This window comes from Epinephelus lanceolatus, chromosome 7, assembly GCF_041903045.1.
Source record: "Epinephelus lanceolatus isolate andai-2023 chromosome 7, ASM4190304v1, whole genome shotgun sequence".
NCBI lineage: Eukaryota > Metazoa > Chordata > Actinopteri > Perciformes > Serranidae > Epinephelus > Epinephelus lanceolatus.
Window position 1 is genome coordinate 30,076,786 of NC_135740.1, and position 25,765 is coordinate 30,102,550.

Sequence of the window (25,765 nt, forward strand, 5' to 3'; positions counted from 1 at the left end):
CTCAAAATGATGTCAGCAGTGCAAGATGGGAGCAGCCATATCAGGTCAGAATACACATTTATTAGAGCCCTGTGGATGCTGCTATGAGAAGGCCAAGGCATTGCTGTTCCCAAGGGGCACAACTCCATTTTGAGCGAGTTATGAAAGCAACAAATATGCTTGAAATTCATCATGCCTTGCTGATCATGCTTTAGTGTATACATTGACTTGCTAATTTTTAAACAAGCAAGGCACTAACATAAGCTGCAAACATTAGCAAATCTGGCTAACTACCTACAGTTGTAACCTAACTTAGCTTTACTTCCAAGGGCAAGTGTTAGCATATAGTTAACTCACAACATTATTTTGTGGAGTTACAGGTTACAACTAGAACATTCAGGGTGCGGAAGCCACTTCTGGATGGCACCTTATCAGAGTTTAGGCAATACCTGGTGCTTACTAAAGAATTTTTAAATCTCAACTGATTTTAAAAATGTCGACGACCACAGACATGATGACAGATTAAACTTCTTTTTGACCTGTTTTAATTCTAAGAACACACACACACCAGACAATTCAGTCAGGACTCAGACTTGGCATTTCACTCGCTGTTGTGTGATCAAATGTCATTTCAGAACAAAAAAAAAAAAATCAATCATGGAGGTGGCCTGTTGCTGTCAGCTGATTGCACTTGTGTGCTAAATTTTGCAGCGAAAAACAAAAAACAAAAAAAGAGAGAAAAAGGTGGAATTCAGAATCAGCATGGCTTACATGTGCAGCACAAGATGGAGGTGAGCTGGAAATAAAGTTTTATTGTTAGTCTCAAATGTGCTGGTGACACTTCCTGGTCAGCTCGCTCTCACTGGCTATTGCAGGCTTCTGCTCAGTGCAACAGGATTTCAAGTTATTAGAAATCAGGAAGACTCTGATTCAGTCAGTAACATTAAGATTATGTCTGTAACTCCTCACACTACAGGATCATTTTGGCAGAAATCTGTTCAGACCAGCCTTGAATCAGGAACAACCCTGCAATTGTCAGAAGGGGCAAGTCGGACCCAACTGTCCTCTAGCTTGGGGCCAGCATAACATTAGCAGCTCTGTCCTGCTCTTACACTTAAGCAGACGCAGCCTAACACACTACCTGAGATATCTGCATGAGCATTAAGTTTCCCAAACACATCCGTTAGTCCACATCAAAGCCCCTTTCTCGTTTCTCATTAAAACTGAAACATACCGCTTGAAGATATAAATTATAAAGCATAACTCTAACCTCTGCCTCGCTCGTTTAAATATATGAGCTATGCAGCCAAACAAGGTTTTGTAAGAATTAAGTAACAGTCTGATCTGACATTTTTCCATATCACAATCATTGGGTCTAACTAGCTCTACACTGCAATTCAATAAAAATGTGGTTTCATTGTTCTCACATCTACATGGCTCATAACTGGTGAGGACTCGGACTATTTGTCTGGTACATGTTGCTTTAGCCTCAGTCTTTCATGTACATATTTAAACAGAACTATGCAGGATTTTCTTAAAAAACAATGTATTCACTCAGACAAAAGCAGTCCCTTTTAATCATCCTCATGACCCAGAAGAAGTGTGTGTCTGCCCTCTGCCTAGATTTTCTTATTTTCATCTTACTTTGGAGTTTCCTGGGCACAGCACACATGTGAGGTCAGGACTTTATAAAAAGGTAGAAACCAGATGCCTGACAGTAAACAGCACTTATTCAAAAGGAAGCTAAAAACAATTGGGAACAAAGGGCTGAAAAAATGCTAATATAGCGAGATGAAATGCTAAGGGGACAAAGCTGGGGCTGACTTTCACTCTGACTGGAAATACTGTTCACAATCAGCAGCCAAAAATTCCTGCATGAAGACCATTTGCAGGGTTATTGTTTTAAACTAGTCATTCTCGTCACTAGTCACATTTTCAAACCTCCCACGGAGCTAATGTTGGTTAATTACCACTGATAAAATCTGCAAGTAACAGTTGTAGACAGCAAAATCTGCTGTGGCTGACTAGAAATGAGAAGCTGCTTTTGTCTACCTCTCTCTGAAATCATAAATCCATGATGATAAGAAGTCTGAGCCCTAAATCTGCCACTGATATCATGTTAAACTGTATACACTATGTGCTGTATGAGAGTGAATAACTTAGAGGAATACCTCACCCCCCTGACCGTTTGACATTGTTTTTCTCCAATGCCTCCAGTGAATTGAGAATCCAAAAACTGAGATTTTTTTGGATGAACTGAAGTTATAGGAGGCCACATTCAACTATCCAAGCAGATAACACTTTATGTCAGAGAACTTAACTAAAAGAAAAGCATGTCTATGCTCACTTCAAAGCCAGACTCCATTCACAAAACAGTAATTTTACCTCTCAGAACACAGGAGTTGCAGGTCTACCTATGCCTCTATCAGTAGTTGTTATTGTGAGACTTTGGTGAATCCGAACTAACCCTTTAAAACACCAAAGCCAAATTTAAAACCTGGGTTTTCCACTGCAGACTATGGTCTCATATCTGTGACTGTAAATGAAACGTTACCAATCCCTGCAAAGAGTTCTTTTGCTCTGTTTGAATCAGTTATTGTGCCTAAATGCTGTGGGGATGACGTTAGCTTCTAGTGTTTGTGTTGCTCCTTGTTTTCATCTAGCTGCATTAGGATGATGTCTGCATAAATGAGTTGACATGTTTGAAGTATTCCAACTGATGTAACCCACTGTCATGTAGCAGATATACACATCGTTGTTTCTTTCTCCACCACTCTCTTACCATTGTGCTTATAATTCAAGTAAAACCAAATTGGCTCCAAATGCCAGACCTGTAGGTCGTCGGAGGATCTTCTATTACTGGTCAGGTAATGGCGTTATCAACCATCTTGCAATGAGCTAGTTTAGTGATAGCATGACTACCAACATGTCTCCCTGGAGTAGAATGTTTAAGTTACGTTGTGTGGGTTGCCTTACTGGGCGCAGTGGCACTGAGAACATTGTATTTCACTTATACCTTATTTTCCAAATGTAATAGGATTGGTTCAAAGAATCATTCAGTTTGTAATGTGTACTGACCCAAAAGCCTCATACCAAATGGCTACAAATACAAATATGTGTATTGTTACACCCCTAATGTTTTGATATAGTTTAAATGTTGTTAAATGCAGAACCCATGACTTCAATTTATTACAAATTTTCTCCTTTTTTGGATTCTTAATTCACTGGAGGTGTGCGAGAAGAAATTTCACGTAACACAAGGTGAGTAATCGATACACAAATAGTCATTTAGGGGGTGAAGTATAAGCAAGAATATGCAGAATTGGGTGACATCTGAGCTGAACCATGCATTCTCATAACCCCAAAATACTATGTCCTAATACAGGACAATATATCTTAAAATTACAAGGCTGTCAGTCACAGAGAGCACACAGTCTATATGCTGTGACACATGCACAACAAGGTGAAAAACACAGACACAGGTTAGTGCTGCTGCGGTTTGTTGGAGTAAACCAGCAACAAATAACAGCATTTATCTGCTTGCCACCTGCCGACAGCATGAGAGACGTCTGAGAGAACCACTGCTCCTGTATCAGTGGCACAGCTGGCACTAGAGGGGAGGAGGAAGAAGGGAGGGTGGTGTGAAAGTGCCCCTGTGTTTCAATTACACACCAGAAGCCGGCACTCAAATACCATTATTCCTGCACATCACAATTTGCCAGTACTGTCACATCAGAGATGATGAGTGGGAGCGAGTGCAAGAGTCAGAAAGAGAAACAGTGTCACTGCTCGCGACTATAAATGAGGGGGAACATTGCAAAAATGTAACTGGAGTGACATTTAGGTGAAAGCACGAGTGAAGACAGAGGAACACTTTAAGATTTCTAAATCTGAATGCAGTCAAACACAATCATCACAATTCTGCAAAACACAAAAGGTTAACAGCAAATAAGGAGTCCAAGGAAATGCTCACAGCCTGCACCATTAGCGTGTCACCATCAGAAATGTCATGTTATCGACTAAAAAGAACTGTAGGGCCATTTCCTGGAAACTGAATTTTGGCACAGATGAGTTCTGACACATGAGGGATTAGGTGTCACCAAGATGCCGGTTGCAGGAGGTATGTGGGGAAAAAAGCTTTGAGACTTTAAGGGGAAAAAGACAGAAAGGTGAAATCAAGCTTGTAAGTGCACATTTCAGAATTGATAGGCCTCTTTGTTCAACCCCGTGTCAGGAAGCCTGTGTGAAGCAGACCGTGCTGTCCCCTGGCCTCCTGTTGCCCCTCCAGCTCTGCTTACTGTGGTAATTGAATCAGAGAGGGACTGTTTTTATGTGGCCCCTGCAGAACCAGCTCTCAGTCCATAACAGGTGTGAATGCACACATAAATACAACACACAAACACACAAAGCATGAATGGAGAGAGGTTTCTGACTCAAATCAGAGCTATTCCAGACCTCAGATACGTCTAAATAAGGCCATCCATCAAAGGATGACCCTGGCACTTTTGAAGAGAAGCATCAAAATGCTTCAAACCAGACGGCAGACCTCCCATTCACACACTCATACACAAACACACACACACACACAGCTCACAGTATACTCACCCATCACTGCTGCTTCCATTACACACACAGAGGGTGAGACAAATAGCGCACTGCCTGTGCTGTAATGGAAACGTCGTCGCATGGCGGGTGCTGCCAAGAACAACTCTCGCCCTGCTAAGCTGTAGGGAGGCCAGGCTAAAGGTTTGCCAGTATAGCAGGCTGACTGAAGCTATTTTATCTCCAGTGGAAACATCATGATATCAATTTAAGTGCTATTTATGGGCCGAGCTCTGCTGCGTTAGATTAGGAGATGCCAGGGATTTTGAGTGTGTGTGTGAAGACAGGAGAGAGGAAAGGTAGGTAGGGTGTGTGTGTGCTCCTCTATCTTTGTGAAAAATAATTTGAATTAAACAAGCATTAATTGATTTTTTGGCCACTTTGGGCCAGAGCAACAATCTGTAAACACAACATTGGCACATTATCACCTTAAATTAATATTGTTAATTTGTTAGCAAATGGCTGCCTATTTGCAAATCCTCAGACCTTTAGCAACATTAATCGTTATTTGAAGTAATGTTTTGGCAGTATTGTAAATGTAAGTCCATTTTTCGTTCTCTTTTCGCTCTGTGTTGGCGTCCTTAGCTGCTAAAAGCTCCACTATGTTTATCAGCTGATCACCAACTTTTTCTTTATGGCATTTGGTGCTGGGTTGGTAGTGTGTGAAGCTGGGTATTAGTACTTGATATCATAAATGTATCGACTAAAATAACCTAGTATCAAGTAGTATTGAAACATCCCCAGTCAAAGGATACCTGCTGTCTATCCTGTCAGAATTCAGATCTAGAAAAAAATCATTATTTGTATGGTTTTTGCTGGCAGATTTAATGCAATATGTAACTGGCCAACTACCGCAGCAGCTGCACTTTGTGATGTGGTGTAGTCAAGCGTGGTGTATTTGACGGAGATCAGTGTGCCACGATGCCACTAAAACGTTCAGAAGTATGTTTATGCTCCACACCTGTGGTGTCTGGTGGCATTTTATGTATGTAACTGAATGCTTCCTATCACGTGATGGAGAAGAAAAAGATAAAATCTAGCACTACTGGTATCACTTTATGGGTAATGAAGCTTTAGTTAAAGTTCAGTCAGATAGCACTTTTCATGGATAGGCTCTACGTTTCTTCCTCACCCTACCATTCACTCACTCACAATCTCTAGGTGTCATTGTCTGGGTCTGTCAATTGAGTCATCAGCTGATTCACAATCAACCAACAGCACAGCGACACACATTCTCTGTCAGCCTATCATCTTACTGCTCCTCATTTTAAATATGGTTCTTTCTCTGCTGTAGTTCTTTCTTGCTGCAGTCGTGCATGGCCTCCACCTCCCCATCACCACGTAGCCTTTACAGATTCATCAGCCTCATCTGCCTCTGCAGTCAGCAGCCTCAGAGTCATCAGCCACCACCACCAGTGTCCAGACTCCATGGGGGGATTTATCCTGCTGCCGCTCAGATGCCCCTTGCCCCTCACAAAATATCTCCCTCTGGTGTCCAAGCACCAAAGACTTCTGTTAAATCTTCTGGCTCTCCTGACTGAACTGGCATTAGTACTGGTATCAAAACATTTTTAAAGGATATCCACCCCTAATAATGTGCGCTGTATTTATTATATAAATTAGAGCCTTTTGACTGAAACAGCTGCCTGATGCATATTAAAACAACAGTCATATGGGCAGTGAAAATAAATCAAAACAGTAAAGTTGCAGGTTAGAAAACCCCAAAACAATGAGCTGAAAGATGCTAAAACGGACCATAGAGCTGAGAGGAACTGCAGAGTTGAGTGAATATTATCTTTGGGTTCATTACTACGAGCAGCCCTTTTTGCATTACACATAGAAATTTGATGCTTTGTTATATAAACTACAATTACCCTTGTGGTTTTATGCCACCGCCAACCAATCAAGTTACAGTTTACATCCATGTCTGTCCAGACTCATATAATATATATGTAGGGGAGTCTTTAAAGGATTTTAATAAAAGGCATTAAGTGTATTTGTTGGGCAAACATGGATACTTCACACACATCTTCAACCTGGCAGCACAGAACATTTATACAATCAGCACAGTTACAAGTTGGGCACCCAAGATTAGTGTCACCAACTCTGTATCTGACTAAATGTCTCCCCTTCTGTTCCCGAGTTAGGGCCAAAAGCGTGTTTTCTGAGGTCACAGAGACTTTTGCCCACTAAAATCTAATCAGTCCATTCTTGAGTCCAAGTGGGTGTTAAAATTTAAATAAATTCCATCAAGGTGTTCCTGAGATATTGCGTTCACAAGAATAGAATGGAAAGACAACTCGAAAACATAATGCCTATGGCTCTGGCAGTCACTGGCACGGAGGTATAAAAGCATTAGTCCAGGGGTGGGCAGTAATTTTCCACAGACGACCACATCAGAAAACTCCCACAGAGTCAGGAGCCTAATGTATACAGATACTGTATGTCTTGTAATAATACAGCGCATCTGTTGGCTCTGTTTTCAGATAAGGATTCAGATGCTAGTGAGTATTTACAGCAGCAGGGAAAGTGAAAATCAACAATAGTGTTCAAATTCAGCTTAATGAAGAAACATGACACCCAGTGTGAAAAAAGAGTGGCTCATTGATTTGTTTTTAATAGAGCTTCATTGTTGTCCACAAACTGTGTCATAGAGGAATGAATCATATCAGGCTTTGAATACACAAACAATAACTGTAAGTGGGATCATGAGGTTTTGTAATGGGATTTTATGGTAATAAGAGAAATATAAAATATCACAAGACTTTACCTTTAAGATAAGGGAATGTCAATGTATCAGTGAAGATCTTCACAAGTCTACAAATATGTGTTGTGCACCTTCAGTTCACTAAGAGGTGGGATAAATTCTTTAAGGGAATAGTTAAGGGAACAGTGTGTAGGATTAGCGGCTTCTAGCTGTGAGAATTACTGATTACAACAAGCTGAAACGTCTCCTGGTTAAGATTTAGTCAGTATTCTTTGTTCAGCCTGTAAATAGCGAGATATGAATTTAAGTCCATATCGCCCAGATCTAAGCCAAATTATCCACAGAGGTCTCTTCCTCTCCAAAACAAACAGGCCAGGTGATTTAAACCAGTGTTGCCCATTGCATAGTGGCTACTAATCACAGGGGCTGACGCGAAAACGAGAATGGCGTCATCTAGAGCCAGTGTTTTGTTTGTCAATTCTGGGCTACTGTAGAAACATGGTAGTGCAACACAGTGATCTCCATGGACAAGGACCCGCTCTCTCTATGTATAAATCCCCCATTCTAAGGTAGCCAAAACACAACAATGCTTATTTTCAGGTCATTATACACAAAAGAACACATACTTATTATACTATCTTCCATTTCTGCCAACATATCCCCCTAAATCCTACACACTGAACCTTTAAGTCCTCTTTGGTGTCAGTTTGAATTATATCTTTGACAACAAGGCAGTCTGAGAATGACTAGAGGGCCAAATTACCTCAAACAAAAATGTGTTTATGTTTTGTTTGTGTGTGCGGGTGTGTGTGTGTGTGTCCCTATCTCAGGCTGCTCAATAACAGCCCACAGGCTTGATGACAACGCCAGCAATAAATCATTACAAATGGACAAATGGGATGCTGTGTGACTGCTTCCTGTGTTGTCCTCGACACAGGACACACTCTACATACAGTCATCTGCTGGCATCACAGACAACAGCGTCAAGATTGAAAGACAGGGAACACATGATGAGACAGTCTAAACTGAGAAAATAGCAGGTATTGTCATAATAAAGATTGCAGACTTTTTCATTTCCTGGATTAGCTTCAAGCAAAGGAATCAGACGAGATAATACACGCAGAGCAAAACCAACCTTTTTGTTACAAATGTGAATACACAGATTCATGTATCAATCAACATCAGCGTGTCCTTGAGGATGACACTGAACCGCTATCAGCTCAACACTGTCGGTAGCTGTGGATAAGAATCACAATATTTTGGGAGTAAACACGAAGTTCCTGTTTAGCAAACAATGAGTTTTGTATTCAGTGTAACTCACAGGTCATCCTGCAGTTTGGAAACTCTGTTGCATAGTAATTACTGTTGTATCCCCACATTTCTTGACAGTTGATATCCAAAGTAAATAACATGGTCAAACAGAAATCCAACTCCCCAATCAGTCAGAGAGATTACAGAGGGAGGCTTAGTGCTCGGTTCGATGATTAATTAATGCATAGGAGATAGGAGCAGTGTTTCTGCTGTTTTAGGAGAGAGAAGCTAGCTAGTGTGTTGCCTCAGGGCCCACAGAAGCTTTGAGCACAACCCCGTTCCTATCTCCTTTCTTCCCCCACTCTTTCTTTCCGTCTCTTCCTCTCTCAATTGCAGAGATGTTGCGAGAGCTGGAAATAGTGCGAGGGTGTGTGATGGGCCACGTTGACACAGCAGCACTGCATTTAGTTGAAAGCGTATGTATTCAAAGGTGTGTATGCGTATCTTTTTAATCTCTAGGGATGCCACACTGTGAAAGGCTTAAATCAAAGTAGATTAAGATGCAATACATTTATTGTGTCATGTTGTCACTCTGAGATAGTTTGTTAAGATTAGGTTCAGGTTTCGTGATGGAGAGAGTTCAGCGATATGTTGAAAGAGAAAGCAGTAGATCCAGGCTTTCTGTTGTGTTGCATAGTGGTTGCATTGCATTGCATTGTATTGTGAAACCACATCGAGGGAGCGCATTGAAACTTTTAAAGGCAGATAATACCGAATGCAGTCTATGTATCTTAAAATAATACCACACCACTTTTATCATGTCACATTGGACTAGTTGACAGAGCTGTTTTGTTTAAACATGTAAAAAAGCATCACTTATGCAGTAATAATACTAAATAATTTGGTTAAGGTTAGGGAAATGTTAAGATCAGAAGAAAAACCCATCAAAGAGACAGCCAGAGGGCATCTTTACAGGGAGCTCTGACCAACTGAACTCACTCTAGCATGTTTAAGCAATCAGAAATTATTGTTATCATATTGCCCTTTATTTTTGTACAGTTTATTTATGAATTGCTTTGTATTTTTCCTACTGATACTTCCTGTTTGCACTTATCCCTCTGCTGCTGTATTATATTGAAAATGTCCCCGCTGTGGGTTAAATAAAGGATTATCTTATTTTATCATACCTTATCTTAATGGACTTGCACTTGTATGGCGCCTTTCTAGTCTTCCGACCATTCGAAGTGCTTTTACACTACAAGTCACATTCACCCATTCACACATATTCACACACTGGTGGCCGAGGCTACCACACAAGGTGCCACCTGCTTCTCAGTTCTTTCCCAAACATTCACACACTGATGGAACAGCCCTGGGGTTCAGTATCTTGGCCAAGGCTACTTTGACTTACAGACTGGCAATGCATGCTCATCCCAAGTTGTCACATATCACCGCTTTGTCTGTGGCCTTTCCTGTGAACAGATTATATGATGGGCATCCTTCTGAATCTGCTGTTAACGATCTGGGACACCGCAACCAATGCCGACATGTCAACAAAAGCAGGTGTTCAGGTTTAGAAAAAAAGAAAACGGTAATGGTATGGCTCTACATTCATACAGGAAGCAAACGCTAGTCTCCAGGGTAAAAGTCCGGGGTTTGTTGGACCCATCCACCACCGTTCCCTCCTGCCCTATAGGGACTTTTCAGCTCCTTATATTATATCTTTACCTGCAGTGTTTCAAGCTGGCACCATCCACCAGCATATCGTATTGCAACAGACGCATTACAAACTGATGCTCGCTGTCCCCGTATTATACTGCCACGACAGGTACTGTCTGGCTGACTGGCAATGTGTCAAGCGCCACGAAAGGTTCCGTCCGTCCATATTACAAACTGACACCGTCTGGCAGCGTATCACAATGCCACAAAAGGTGGCTTTTGGTGTTGCCCTCTGACACCAAAATCACTGACAAAGCCACAGTATATGATGACTTCGGAATCAAAATTGACTGGGACTACAGGACCAGGGATCAAACCACTAATTGTCTGATTAGTGGATGACCTATTCTACCTCCTGAGCCACAGCTGCCCCATTATGTGCATTATGTATGTCTGATTGACTTTGTACAGGTCAGTCCACCAAACCATAGACGTCTGTTTTATTTTATTCATTTATTTATTTTTGTAAGAATTTTTTTTTCTGTGGTATTTTCTGCTATAGACAGTGACAGTTTGGAGAGAGGCAGAAAAGTCAGGGTAGAGGGAGAGGATGACATGCAGCAAAGGGCTCAGTCTAGAATTGAACCCAGGACACTGCAGTAAGGACTTAAACTTGATACATGACGTACCTGCTCTACCAGGCTAGCAGGACCCCCGACTCCACAATATCACTTATGCAAATCAAACACTTCTTGCTGCTGCTGGTGCTTCACATTTAAAGCTTCCCACTGGAGAGGTTTTATTGTGATGCAACTACTGGAAATGCTGACTTAGTTTGATTGTCCACCCACATTCTGACCCCACTGAGCAATGTGCGATGGTTTACTAAGAAAAGAGATCATTTTCCTGTTTTGATGCACCGAAGAAGAACAAGGTTCAGTGACCACTGACCACAACAACTGCACAACCATCTGCACATGTTGCAGAGAAGTTAACCCCAGAAAAAAACGCTTTGTGACAAGGAAATCTTGAATGTTTTTTTCTGCTCACACGGCTGTAAGATACTTTCTTGTTTCCATTTCTTGCAAATCCAAAAATGTTACCAGCAGTGGGCTGATACTGACACAAGGGTGTGAATTTTCTTCCTGTGGGAAAACTGATTGTGTTGTTACTGCACAGAAAGTTTTGACTGTGAAACTATCTCAGATTACCTGGTTCAGGTACAATTTATTGGCCCACACCCAGGTGCAGAAAGAGTTTCATATTGCCCAAATTCTGAGAGTAGCCTGACTGATACTGGAATTTTCTGACAGATACTGAAAATAAATCAAAATTAAATTAAATATAATTAATTATAAAATATATATATAATATATATATATATATATATATATATATATATATATATATATATATGTATTTTAATGATGTATATACATTTTTTTTTCCTTTAGCACTTTTGATTGTGCCAAATCAAACCAAAGCTGAGTTTGTTTGTATTTCCTTTACTAGTTTAAACATGCTAAATTATGCTGAGTCGCACCCAAAATGGACCTTCTCCAAAGTAAAGTAAAGCCTGCACAATGACCTCAAAGTGGGTTGCAGATGGACTTTGGCACCATTATTCAACCTTTTGTGACAATTCTAATATGTTTAAATAGCCTCCACTATTCCAAGACATAGCAGATTCCTTATCAGTTTCAACTGCATCTCAAAAAAGCAAAGAGAAAACAGAATTTAAAGTGCCTAGTCTGAGGATGAAACACAAGCCCTGCTTGCTGTTCGGAGGAAGACAACAGGTGTATGCAGGAGATGGCCGTCTGGCATCATTTCTTGCAGTACCGAGAGAAAACTGAAAAAAAAACAAAAAAACAAAAAAAAAAAACCAGCAGTATGAGGAAGTTTTTGAGCACAATAGCACCAGTGGGGCAAACAGGAATACTGTTGGTTCACAAGTGCACCATCGAGTAAAGACACACCTTCAAGAAGGTAGACCTGTAGTATGGGGAAATAAATCTCTGCCACACTGGGCTGACACACCGAGTCAAGCCGAGCCAGAACATGTGTACTGAAAAGGGCAATTGGTCTACATCTACAGTTGTTACAGACATGTTAATAATTTCTTGTGGGTGAATCAGTTTTGAAATACTGCAAGAGAAATAACAAGAGAAAATGCAACCCAGTGTGAACTGCTTAGACCTTTTTGTCAACAAACTGCATTATTTCTTAGTTCATTCAGTATGTGTTTAGCTTTGGGCGAACTGCAACTCTAAATGTATCCTCAAGGTAACCTTTACTGTGGCATTTCTAATGTATGGAGACACACATGCACCCAAATTTTAGTTTCTAATCACAGCTGCTCACAGTTCAACACATCATTGTATTCCAGCGTAAAGGAACGTCAATATAAAGCACTAGAAATCAGATCAGTGTCACTCGGGGCAGCTGCCGCCCCTCACCTGGAGTGATGATGATGTTTCGCGTACACAAAATTAATCTAGCACACATTTTAAGGCTGTTGCGTGCACTGGTGGTCTCGAAGGCGAGCAGCAGGTTAACTGAAAGACTTTAACTTCAATATCAATAAATCATATGGCTTGATAGCTGTAAACTGCAAACAGCATGTTCATGTTCGCCAGCCTTTCCTGGGTTTCTCCCTCCCTCTGCTTTTCCCCTTTTCATATTCTGCACTGTAGGGGAAGAGTGTGTCGCGTGTGATGCATTCAGGGACTTATCTTGAGGTGGAGCAGTTTTACTGATGCCTTGCCTAAAGCGTCTCTACCAACAGCCACCTTACTGAGATTTGTGGGAAACACATTTGCTGAAGAACAGACCAGCGACTGGGGCCGTTTCCCACGACTGGCAATACTGTAGACGTTTGAAGATTTACAGTAGCTGATGCCCATGGGGGGTAGACTTCTGAAGAAAATCTGTTACAGCTATACATGGAAATTTTACATGCTTGTAGCTCCAAAGGGCATCACAAGTTCAGATATAAGATTTATCAGAAGTGTGATGAATACATAAAATAAAACATCACATGTAAACATTAATACGCTGCAACAGCATGCCAGATGGGAAATGTTAAACTCAACATCAGAGGCTTGAAACTATCGGATTTTGAGGAAAATTATCATATGTATAAGTTCGAAAAATGTACTTGAGTAACTTGTTGACATACCTACAAATCTACCCACATCGTTTTTTAAAGCAAGCTGACGTAGCGATGATATGTGGAAGGGGGTATGAGTCCATGAGTCCTTCATGCTGACAATTTTTGTAATAACCTACTGATACAAAATCAAATTACAAGACAGCACTACTGGAAGCCTGTTCGAATTCTGCAAAAAAACAGTAAAGGCCATGAGCTATGCTTGACTTGAACACAGCATACCAGACGTGCTTGCAAGTCACGTTCACTGTAGCCTACACAAAGCATAATTGGCTGGAAAAACGTTGAGTGAGAAGGAAAACAGACGTGGGATTGACCCTAAACATGGGAATTAAAATAAGACGGTGCAGACCTAAAGCAACTACCATTAAAAGCGTCACACAATGGTCAAATTATTGTGCATTATAGCAGCTTTTGGCATTACTGATCATACATCGTACAGAGGGCAAAATCATTGTGCAAATACGATGATTACTGTACATCTGGCAATGTTGTTCCCAAATTATGGGAGGCAAAACCAGTAACCTGCACACACCTGGCTATTCTGGGAATAACTTAACATTAAACTTCACACTGCAAAGGAAGACAAAAAAGGGTAATTATCTAACACTGATAAATCCAACTCTCTTTTGATTAATTCTTAACTTTAAAGTCTCAGAATTATTTGGATCTGACGCTCTCTAACATTTTCAGTTAAGATAAATACTAAATCTTTCTCCTTTGCAGTTTGATTATGTTCCTGTTGTTTAAGAAAATATAAATCTTGACAAGTGTAGCTTTAAGAACATAAATAAAACCTTCTTAGGCTTCATCCAAAAGTCCATCCTCTGGACTGTGAAGGGCTCATTGCATCAGTGAAGTATACTCAATCAAAAAATATAAAATGCAAGTCTCCTTCAAGAACAATCCAAGACACACTGTAGGGTTTGTGCAAAAATTTAAATGCCTTTTTTACATGGCAATGTAGATTAAAAAGACCAACATGTTGCAACACACAGGTCTTCATCAGGGTCATGTCAGCTGTAGCTTACACACCTGTTTTCTGTTACACTAATGAGTTGAGTGAGGGGATGACTCTCCTCTGATGTGCAAGCCTACTGGTCAAAAAGTGACACATATAGAGAGGATGGATTCTACTCCCTTGTTTTCATGTCCATGCTCCGAACTTGCAGACTGAGCCCTCGCAAACCTCAGCCATACATACTCTGATGTATTCACTGTCATCACGTTTAGTCTGCGATGGCAGATACTGTGAGCCACTGACAGACGGGCTTTGAGCAACGACTACAGTCACATACACTGTGATTGCAGCTGCCATATTATGTTAATTTGTCCCTGCAGATAACACAACATAAATAGCATGTTAGGGCTTTTTTATGAGTGAACCAAATGGTATTCATACATCTCCACAAGGCTACAACATACTGTATAGGCTACACATATTAAATACAGAAATGTTCGTAAACAAGGACTAGACTGCGACTAAATATATTTGGTATTATTCACATCGGAAGACCTTATTTGTTGTTTGTCAGCCATTTTTCTTACATATCTGGCATTTCACTGCACAGCTTTTATCGGGTAGGTAAAAATAATTAAAAGCATTTTTATGACTTCTGTAGCCTATACTACTTATTTCTGTATCATAATGTGGTTGGATATTATTTACTGACCTACAGTACATGAGGCAAGTGAGATTTTACTACAGTAATTGTTTTACACATTTATAATAAGTTGGTTTTGTTTTCTGAAGTCGGCAACTGGGAAAAAAAATACAAGGTCATGTCCGTATTGCCATGAATTGTGTGTAATTAAATCAGTGAAGTCTGGTGAAGTCTGCACCACAACCAGACTCTGTGGAAGTCCGCACAAAATCCGTTTGATACCCTTTGTGGACCGGATGAACTGTGGATTTGGACAGTCTTCAGCGCAGACTTCCTGGGAGGCCGCAAAAGTCTGCAAGTCCACAAGTGCGATGAAGTCCAGACATTTGGATTCAGCCTTCATAAGAGTGAACTGGTCCTCCTCTGCATCAAAGAGACTCACTGCTATAATTAACACACATTACTCATAGTGATATGTACAAAACACTTTACAGATACAGCATCTCGATTGCTTCTGTAAAGAATATGGAGATTCCGTATGCAGTATGCAGTATGCACAAAGAGCACATTCACGCCTTTATGAGTATGTTTGGTTAAAGTGGTTTGTGTATTGCATCACACTGACAACACTCATTCATTCTGTGCCTGCGTCAGATACGCCACACTCCAATAAAAAGATGTGAATCAATCTTTTCCATTAAAATTGTCCTGTCAAATACAAAAGCAGACACACGGATATGCAGAGGCACATGTGTGTGTGTGTTCACTGACGCACACTCAAAGGGGCCTTAATGTAACATAAATGTTAGCCCAGCAGACAGCGGAGGAAGTGTAAGGTGTTGTGGGAAGCTGAGACACTTGAAAATAACAAAAGATGATAAATAAGAGGCACCAGAGACAACTGCTGCCTGAATGTTTGTGAGTGTCATGAGTATAAGTAAAGATGTTTTCCATCTGAATTATTATTTCTTTTATTATTGTGCGTACAAGAGAGTGTGTTTGTGTGTGTGTTCATGTGGATACAGAACTGCGTGTTTATCACCATTTATGTTGGAGAGAGTGTGTAGAGTTATTGTGCCAATGCGGTGCTTCCCCGTGGTGTTCATGTACCAGATTTGGAAATAAAAGGTGATTGAGGTGTGCAGAGAACAGGGACTCCCTGTCTTCTGTTGTGTCCTGTGGGTGGTTGTATTGCCGAAATAAATATCTAAAAGTACTTTTCCCCCACAGCAAGTGCTGAAAAAATGATCTATGCTCATGTTCAAGGGACAAAGCCTTCTAGCAGCCATAGTAATGATAAAATGACTCTTGCCCATCTGGAGCAAAGGAGAAAGTAGCATGAAGTAATTATAGAGTGTTAAATCTGCAAAGGGGGAATTTACCTTCAGACTTTCACATGGAGGACTGCCGTTTGCTTCCCATTTCAAACAGTCAACACTGGTTTCTTTTAACCATGACCACAATGGTTCCCTATGTGGATATTCTTGTAACCATGACAACAAGGTCTCCCTAACATTAACGGGATAATTAAAATCTTTTGAAGTTGATTGTATGAGGCACTTATCCATTGTCAGTGTATTACCTACAGTAGATGGCGGTCGGCATGCCTCCAGGTTGGGGAGCAGCAGGAGCAACGGAAGCAAAGCAATGTACTGCTGTGGACGGGGACAGAACCACATTGGATTAAAGCTACCTTAAAAAAAGCCACCTTAATAAAATAAATCAATATCAGTTTAATTGTCACTATAATGAGAATATTTTCATCACTTTATCTTGAAGTGGCAGCTTTCTCTGACGTGTGTTATTGTGTGGCTTTGGTGAATCTGAACTAACCCTTTTAAATGCTTAGGTCAAACATTAACACAAACAATCTGACTGGTCAAGGCAGTGGCAGACCAGCAATGTTTAAGTATTATTTTCCTCAGCTGAGTCCACCTTTCAAAAGAGCGATATAACAACTGCAGTTTCCCTGTCTTACATCACTGTTTGACGGCAATGTAAAGTGGTGAAAATATTCTAAATATGGTGTACGCTTAAACTGATATTATTTTTTTGGGGTAGCTAAAATACATTTTGCTGCTGTCTCCCGTCAACAGCAGTACATTGCTTAAAATCTGTGTTGAACTTTTCCCAAACTGGGAGCATGTCAACCAAATCAAGTCAAATCAAATCAAACTTTCATACAATCATGCAGCCCAAGGTCTTAACAGAGCAGGAGTAAAACAGCACAGAAAAACTAGAAAAAAAAATCGCTAGACATTACAACAATGACTGATAAAATATTTAAATAAGTAATATTTAAAAGAACAAATAAACACAAAAAAAGTAGAAAATGCCAAAAACAAGACTTAAAAAATGAGGCAAGAAATGATGAGGCACTATTAAATAAAAGCCAAGCTATAAAGATAAGTCTTAAAGTTTCTTTTGAAAATGTCCACTGAGGTGGAGCTCCTCAGTTGCTCAGGTAGACTGTTCCATAGACTTGGGCCGCAATGGCTGAATGTTGATTCCCCATGGATTTTTGTTGACGAGCAGCACGCCAGCAACATCTACTGTGGGTACTACATTAACTATAGTTCCGGACTATCCCTTTAACTAAGTAGTATTTTTTATCCAAACCACAATTAAGTTACTTTTGTGCCTAATTCTAACCAAACCCTACAGAGTTGTCACAACAACGATCAAGGCAGGTTCATCATAAATGTTTTCTTGGCAATAGTGATGTCAGATCGGATCAGAAAATGTTTCTATGTGTCGTTCTGGAGGGTGTGAATAAACAATGGATTTTAGCATTTAACTTGGAGGACTTCCAACAGATGAAACCCTTTAGGAGAAAAGCAAAACATCTTTTGATTAAAACTGTATTCATCTTCATATAGAAATATTCAATAGATGTATATCATTTATTGTTATTTTGCTAGCAACAGCCATTTATTGTGGTCACATTGTGTGAGCAGCTCATTTCTATTGCTGTCAGTTCATCTCACCCTATATTAAAGCCTCACTATAATTTAAGGTGGCACACAGTGTTAGCACCAGTGTTGGGACGCTAACTCTGTTACTTTTGGCAGTAAATAGAACTCTTAATGATTTTTAAAAAGAAATAAAGTAACTAAATTACCGTTGCCCAAAGGCTTGTTACTTCACTACTTCTTATGCAAGTGGTGTTTTTATTGAATTAGGCCGGTTTAAAGTTGTGATTGGGCGGAAAACTGTCTACTACTTGGGGGTATAGGAGTCGCAAACCATTCGATAGGTGCTCATCATCTTGTAGTAGCCTAATGAGCGGAGGTCTCAGAGGTACAGAGCAGCAGTAACAGGGGCAGCGGCAGCCAGCAAAACCATCACAACAGCATTCACCAGAAAGACATTCAACCCCTTCCCCCTGCTCGGTTCAGGTACCAATGGACAAGAGTAAACCTGAGAAGCTGCTCTGGAGGGAGATTTGTGACAGAGGACAGAGGGGCTTTCAGGACAACGAAAAGAAAACAGATGAAATTAATTAAGTGTGCATCCTTCGGCAAGCTGTTCTAATTGGTAGCTTCAAGCCCCTGGGCAGCGGCTGTGACCGGGGAGCGGTTGCGTGTCCTGGTTGAATGGATAGGTGCAAACAGACAGCGGCATTCAGCTGCAGACAACTGTCAAACTACGATAAGGAAAGATACCCCTTTATTTCGATTTATGTTTTTTATGGTAGGCTGTATACACAACAGCAGTTAGGTCATTACTTGGTGCTGTGACCAATTTAATTTGTCCACTTTGATACTGAATAATTTCTCTGGCTTGTTTTTAATTGTTATTTTCATAATCTTGAGAACAATTATTTATTTCTATGTAATATTACACTGTGTTTCAGCTAACAAGGGAAGGCCAGGCTTACATCTGTGTTTTAACAGATGTTATGGTATGCGGTTAATAGATTGTGATGTGATAAAAAAAATATTATCTGTTGGTTGTGATTGACATTAATGCCTGTGGAGGTGTAAATAAAAAGGTGTTGAACAAATATCCTTTGTGTCTGTATCTGTACAGCCTACATTACTTAGTAGAGTCCAGGGCTGTGATGTGACAATATGTATTAACTGTCAAGTTGATCAACAGTATTTATATTATTTGATACTGTAACAACAGTACTGAAATAAAAGCTATAGCCACATTAGCAATGGCAGCATTTCAAAATAGACATTTTAACAGTAACTAAAAGGTTAATTATCAAGGTTACACATTACTTTTTGGTGGAAGTAACCAGAAAATGAATTCATTTATTTTTTAATAAGGTTACTCATAACTTATGCTCATCGCCCGCTGAACAGTGAGGCAGACTTTCAGCCCAAAATAAACTTTGAGGTGCTGCACTTGGCTGGCAACAACATGAAGCTGACCGGGAATAAAACGCTACCATTTTGTTTTAGTAAAATCTACATTTAAAAACTACAGTTAAACTACCTGTTTACTTGTTGAAGTAGAGTTTCAACAGTGGTATTCCACAGAGGAACGGGGGCTTTTTGGAGGACTGGGGCAGGCAGCGCTGATCAGTTTGCTCTCAAGTAACACACAGCTGTTGTGTAAGCTGGAGAGCTGTAGCGTACGGAGCTTATCAGCTACAGCCACCGCCTCTTTCTGTAAAGTCTCTATCTCAACCAAATAAAGAAGAAATAATTATCACTTTTACTGTTTTTGTTGTTGTTTCTGCTGCTGATGATGTTAATCTTACAATCATTATAATTTTAAATTACAACAAAGCTCCTATTCAACAAGGGATAACGTCAACACGTTCAATTAAAATTTCTTTAGAGTTAAAGAGGAAGGCTTTTTCCCCCTCATCATTTCCTTTTTTCATTCTCGCTAATGAACAATATGTCAGTTTTTCTTTGTCCTTGTGCTAGAGTGTTACTCTTATTATTAGTCTATATGCTATGCCTGTTTGCCTGACTCTAAGGTTATACTGTGTCATTCTTAATTAATTCTCATAGCTCAGTTAATTAACGCAGAATCTGTGTGTTTGATTTCATGGTCAGTGTTGTGGCCTTGAGACCTTGTGCGGCAATGTGTAATAAGTTTTGTGGTAACTTTTAGTGCTTATATAGTTTTTATTCCAACACCATGGAAACTCTGTAGTCATCTCATTACTTTAGACATAACATTTACTTGATACAAGGGTAATTATTGGCTAACATAATGGAACTTTAAATTAAGCCTCATTGTTACAGTGACAGTGCCCTCTAAACACAGGAGAAAGAGGCAGTGAGAGGACATGTTGAGAGGAAACTAAAATAGGACTATTTGAAAATCAGTTGCTGGCCAAAAACGGGTAATTATTACAAGTGAAATATCCAGCAACAAGCTCTTACACACTTCATTCTTTCATCTGTCACCCTTTGTTTGTTATTGAGACACCAATCCTCAACATGTCTCTGCAGAAGAGAAGCAGATACACACTTAGATCGTCCCTAATTATTCTGTGACATCAGTATGAAGAATACAAATTAATGTGAACTCGTTATTCCATGACGCAGTTTGCTGTATTTGCCTACAGTCATCACTATCATTTCTTTTTTAACGAGCAAGACCGTCCTATTGACGTTATTCTGGCTGTTATTAGGGGTTAGTGGAATGGAGAGGACTGTGATTGGGTTTCATGCTTTGTTCCCGTCATACATGTGCTGTAAGTTTGATACCTGTTGTAAGTATGTATTGTGTAACCCTGTTGAAAATGAATAAAAATATTCTTGATTACATTTACAGGGGACCTATTATACTTGTCCCTTATTTTCTGTCATAACGTATGTAAAAGTCATCACTGTGAGCAAAAACCATTTCAAATACTCTGTTTCACAGGATTTTCTTCTCATTTTGAGCCAAGCCGACAGCAGCTTGCAACAGATTTCTTTATATGGTCATTTTTCTCCAGGTAAGTATGCTATTGCAGTTTTTTTTTCAATATTAATTTGACTTTTTTGCCTTTATTGGATAGGAAAGCTTAAGCGTGAAAGGGGGAAAGAAGGGGGATGACATGCAGCAAAGGGCTGTGGGCTGAAATTGAACCTGCAGCTACCACAGCAAGGACATTGCCTCCATACATAGGACACCCGCTCCACCCACTGAGCTACTGGGCACCCCGCAAGTTTTGATATTACACTGCTACATGTAGCTACATGCAAATGTCAGGGAAACATGTAATCTTGGTTTCCTGTGTTGGTCATTTCTCCCTGCTTTCGGATCATACTCATACTGGAACATGTTCGAGTGTGAAGATTTTGTTTTAGAAGCTTTAATTGTTGATTTTTCACGGTAGAAATTGCTGCTATACTCTGTTATAGCAATTACTCGGCTGCAAGCACACTGCTACATGTAGCTACATGCTAACGTCAGGGAAACATGTAATCTTGGTTGCCAATTTAACTTCTCCCAGATTCTGGATCCTATTCCAGCTGGAACATGTCACAGTCATTTCCCAGCTTCAATGACGATGCAGAGACACTGAGATACGGAAGACCCCGAAACGCTGACAAATCAGAGCAGACAGCTTTTTTGGGAGGAGGGTTCACAGAGACGGGCACTAAAACTGAGTGTCTCAGAGAGAGGGTGAATACAGGTGTTCCAGCATAGACAGTTTGAGGTAAATAAAGTGTTTTTTGAACATAAAGGATATACTATATATAGAGAAGTGATCCCTCTCAATCGATACTTATGCCCCACTAAAAGTGTGTGGCAGGGTATTTATCTGCAGATACGCTGCCCTCTGCCTATATTTTCTTATTCTCTTCTTATTTCGCTGTAATCTGGATGTTTCGGGGCATGGCACACAGGTGAGGTCGGGAAAAAGGTGGCAACTAGGTGCCAGACCGTAAGCAGCATGCATCCAGGAGGAAGCTAAGAAAATCGTGGACACAGCTCCAAAAATGCTAATATGTCAAGGCAAAATAGTTTTAAATTTAACTGGTAAGTGTAGAAACCATCAACAATTCCTGCATGAACTTTTAAAGCATATAAGGGCTTCATTATACAATAATACATATGTCCCTTTCAAACGTTGTAAACATCACTGTCCTCGTTATTCCATTCATCCTTCATGATGGCATAGAAACAACCAATAGATGGCACTAGAGGGCAAAGTGAAAAGCTTTAAACGATAAACGCGGCAACAGTGGAGGAAGTCGTAATGACGTACATTTTTAAGGAGGCAGTGTTGAAGACAGTGATGGTCTGTGAGGCCATTAAATACATACTGACATGTAGATGGAGAATTCTTTTCACTGTATTGCCAATTTGTTCCGTTCCACCATTGTTAAAATGTCTACTATGTCTCCTACGGTCGTATCTTGCTTGAACTGAGCTACACTTCCCCCACAATCTCTGGTGGCACTGCTCCGTTTTGTATGTATCCATAAGCTTTCAGAAAGCATACTCATACAAACAAAATGAACACAGAGCACGGACAGAGGGCTCCATCCATGTAAGTTCAAGTATGAACCTGAAAATGAGCATGATAGGTCTTGTAAAATCCCTTCTCTCTTTGACTCCAAAATTCATGACTAACATAGCAGGGGCATAAGAATAACAGATCAGAGAAAGGTGTCTGTTTTGTATATATAATCCTTAGCCTGTGTGGAGGTGTACCAGCAGACATCATTATTAATCCTAAAAATCCAAACACAAGACTGGAACCTGCTTTCATCCTAAAATTGATCGACACATTTTTAATTCCCTGATTAACACCAGGCAACAACAAAATCTATAGTTACTGTTTTATGATGCTGTTAGAGGTCAGTAATGATTGTAAACACAGCAGTAAAACATGCCAATTAACAGCGAGCCCATTGTGATGATGAAACACACACAAAACAACTGTATATGCGATCAAAAACACATATTGATCTGGCTTTTTAACTGAGTTGTCCTCCTCTGACCTTGATGCAGGTTTTGGTTTGCAGGTCTTTAAGTAAACAGAGCTAATGTACGAAGCGTGTCTCCAGTCCTCGAGCCCTCATTGTTCTTTGCAGCTACAGCAGCACGATGTTTTCACTCCTTTGGGGATTTGATTTGCTCCATATAAACCATTCAGCATGCCTGGGTACACTGTGTGCACAGAACCTGATTATCTTCTCCTGCTAGTCACACAGTGGATGTAGCAATCTAAAAAAGTCCAACATTGTGTCTAATCTGTGCGAAACCACCTCTGATCTGTTCTGTGCCAGATGATGGGCGTGAAGGCACAGCTCTCCTCATAGCGTCACTCTTGTTTAATCTCAAAGTGGATATCCATCAAATAATTCATGGGGCCCCTGATTCCCCATTGGTTTGATTTATCATTAAAGTGTAACAAAGTCTGTTGGCGTCTGTCCCACATGTCTTGAAGCTGTAATTTCTTCTTCATCAATATCTTCACTCCCTGGATTTCTTCACCCAGTGTGACATGCATGACGTCAATGGGAGTCTCTCAAGTAAAAGAGAATAGGCTTTGTATGAGGCCTGAATTAATCATTACAAGCAGGACTGTAGTCAAGATCAACTTAATGGAGTCGAAGTCAAGTCCAAGACCAAAGGCAGCCCAGACCAAATTAAGTCCTGTTCCAAGATGTACAAAAAGTGTCTTGGAGCCATGCCCTAAACCCAACAGGAAGTCAGCCATTTTGAATTAAATGTGTAATTTTTGTGCATTTTTGGCCATTTCCAGGGGTCGTACTTTAACAAACTCCTCCTACAGATTTGATCAGATTGACTTCAAATTTGTTGTGTACCTTTTTAAGACACTGGACATCAAAAGTTGCTTAAAGCTTGAGTGTTCATTGAACCATGTGACCGTGGCGAGCAGTCAAATTTCCGTGTGTCACTACCAAACAGGAAGTTGTTGTAAGTTCTGTGTACCTTGTTCAATCTGCACCAAACCTCATATGTTCTATCAGAGTCCAGGCCAGAAGCCAATAACATGCACAATAGGTGTCATGGTGATTGCGCCACCCACTCGCAACAGGAATTCCTTCTTTCCAGACACTTATCTTTTGATGAACCTGAAATTTACATGGTGTAGTCTTTAACTGATTTACAGCAACATGACACAGAATTAGTGTGTTCTCCAGCGCCAAATAGTAGACACAGGACATGGTATAAAATGTGAACAAAGGTCAGTCCAACGCCCACACTCTATGAAGGATATACCATCTCACTCCAGTATGCAGGGTCTGACTGTAGTAGAAAAGGACAGCTGCGTCAGCTGTCGTCCTGCCAGCACCCCCTTGTTGCACGGAGGTCCGAGGGCCCGTTCATTGTTGCTGCTTTAATTTCCTGATTTGATATCACAATACTTAGGCACTGTTTCGATAAGTATTGGAATTTTTATGATTCAAAATTACAGTTTATTGCAATTTTTGGTAACTTTTTTAACACTAGACCATGGAAAAATCAAACACTTAGGGAGCTTTCCCACCTGTAGTTTGGTTCATTTTGTCTACACCAGAAACAAATATGATATACTCTTGTATTTTCGTTTTGGTTTGGTTCCTGTTCACACTAACTTTTTGCAAACAAGCCAAGAGGAGTGAACAAGAAGTTCTACCAACTGGCAGGTAACTCGTTGATTGGACAGTTTTGGTGTTTGTCATCCTGCACCATCAGGACCCACGCCGGGAAATTCCAGTGACTGACAAACGTTTATGCAGCAGCACTTTAATGCTTCTCAAGTATTAATGTTGTCTGGTGTCACAAAGAGCTCATGAAGAAATAACTGATTATAAGCATGATCAGGAGGCTATTATAAGACTAACATAGAGACAGGATGAAAAGACAGCGTCTTGTACAGTAATGACTCGGAGCTTAATACTGTGGGATCAAATTGACTTAATAGACTGACAAAGTACACAGAGTCAGATACAATGATGGCAGTTTTAATGGCTTTTTAATCAGGGAAAATAACCTCACTGACGTATATATGTGTCACCATGGTTACATGTATGCATTAGTATAAAAAGGTCATGGGATATACACGGCCTTTATCAAGATCGATTATGAGAGTGCAGACAGATTTCACCATCAGCAGATGGATTTGTTTTGGTTTGGCTATTGAAGCCATGCTAAAATATCTGCTATCATAAAATCCTGTGGTTGGTTTGTTTTCATTCACATCACAAACCAGCTGCACCAGAGTCCATTTGGAAGCAGACAGAGACCCACCTTTTTGAGTGGACTTCGTTTGGTTATTTGTTCTGCACCAGGGTTCAATTGACAGTTTGTTTTACCAAATCAAACAGGTTAGGTGTCAAAGCGCCCTTATTGAGTCTGTATATCATGAGGCATATTCCCAAAAACAATGCACATCCCATGCCAGTCAGTCTTTCTAACTTTCATTTCAGCAGCATCATAAACTGCATCGAAAACTGGTAAATATTTGATGGTCTTATTTTTTGTAATTTTACTCCCGTTAAGCACTTTCTGACCTAGCTCTGTAAAAGGTGCGGTATTAAACAAACGTACTTATTAAAATGTATATTACATGTACAGTGGAATGAATACAAAATATTTATTTTTTCAAGTTTTGAAGTAAACTTATACGCTACATATAGCTTTCCCAGCTCATCAAGATAGTGCAGTGTTTCCCATACCTACAGATTTTTTTTTAAAATTTTTTTATGAATAAAATCTTATTACATTGTAGTGCTATATGTAGCACTCTGAATTTCTCAGCCCCTCACCCTACTCTCTCGGTTTATCAGATACCAAATGAGACAAGAATTAGCTAGCTAGCTAGCCACCCTGCAGTACCTCCACCCCTCCCAACTGCTATGAGACTTTTTG

At 40.1% G+C, this 25,765-nt stretch overlaps 1 protein-coding gene across 4 annotated transcripts in view; it reads right to left on the reverse strand.

Moving 5' to 3' along the window:
• Positions 1 to 25,765, reverse strand: part of drp2 (dystrophin related protein 2) — a 197,279-nt gene that overhangs the window by 102,723 nt on the left and 68,791 nt on the right. The gene's annotated exons all lie outside the window — the stretch shown is intronic.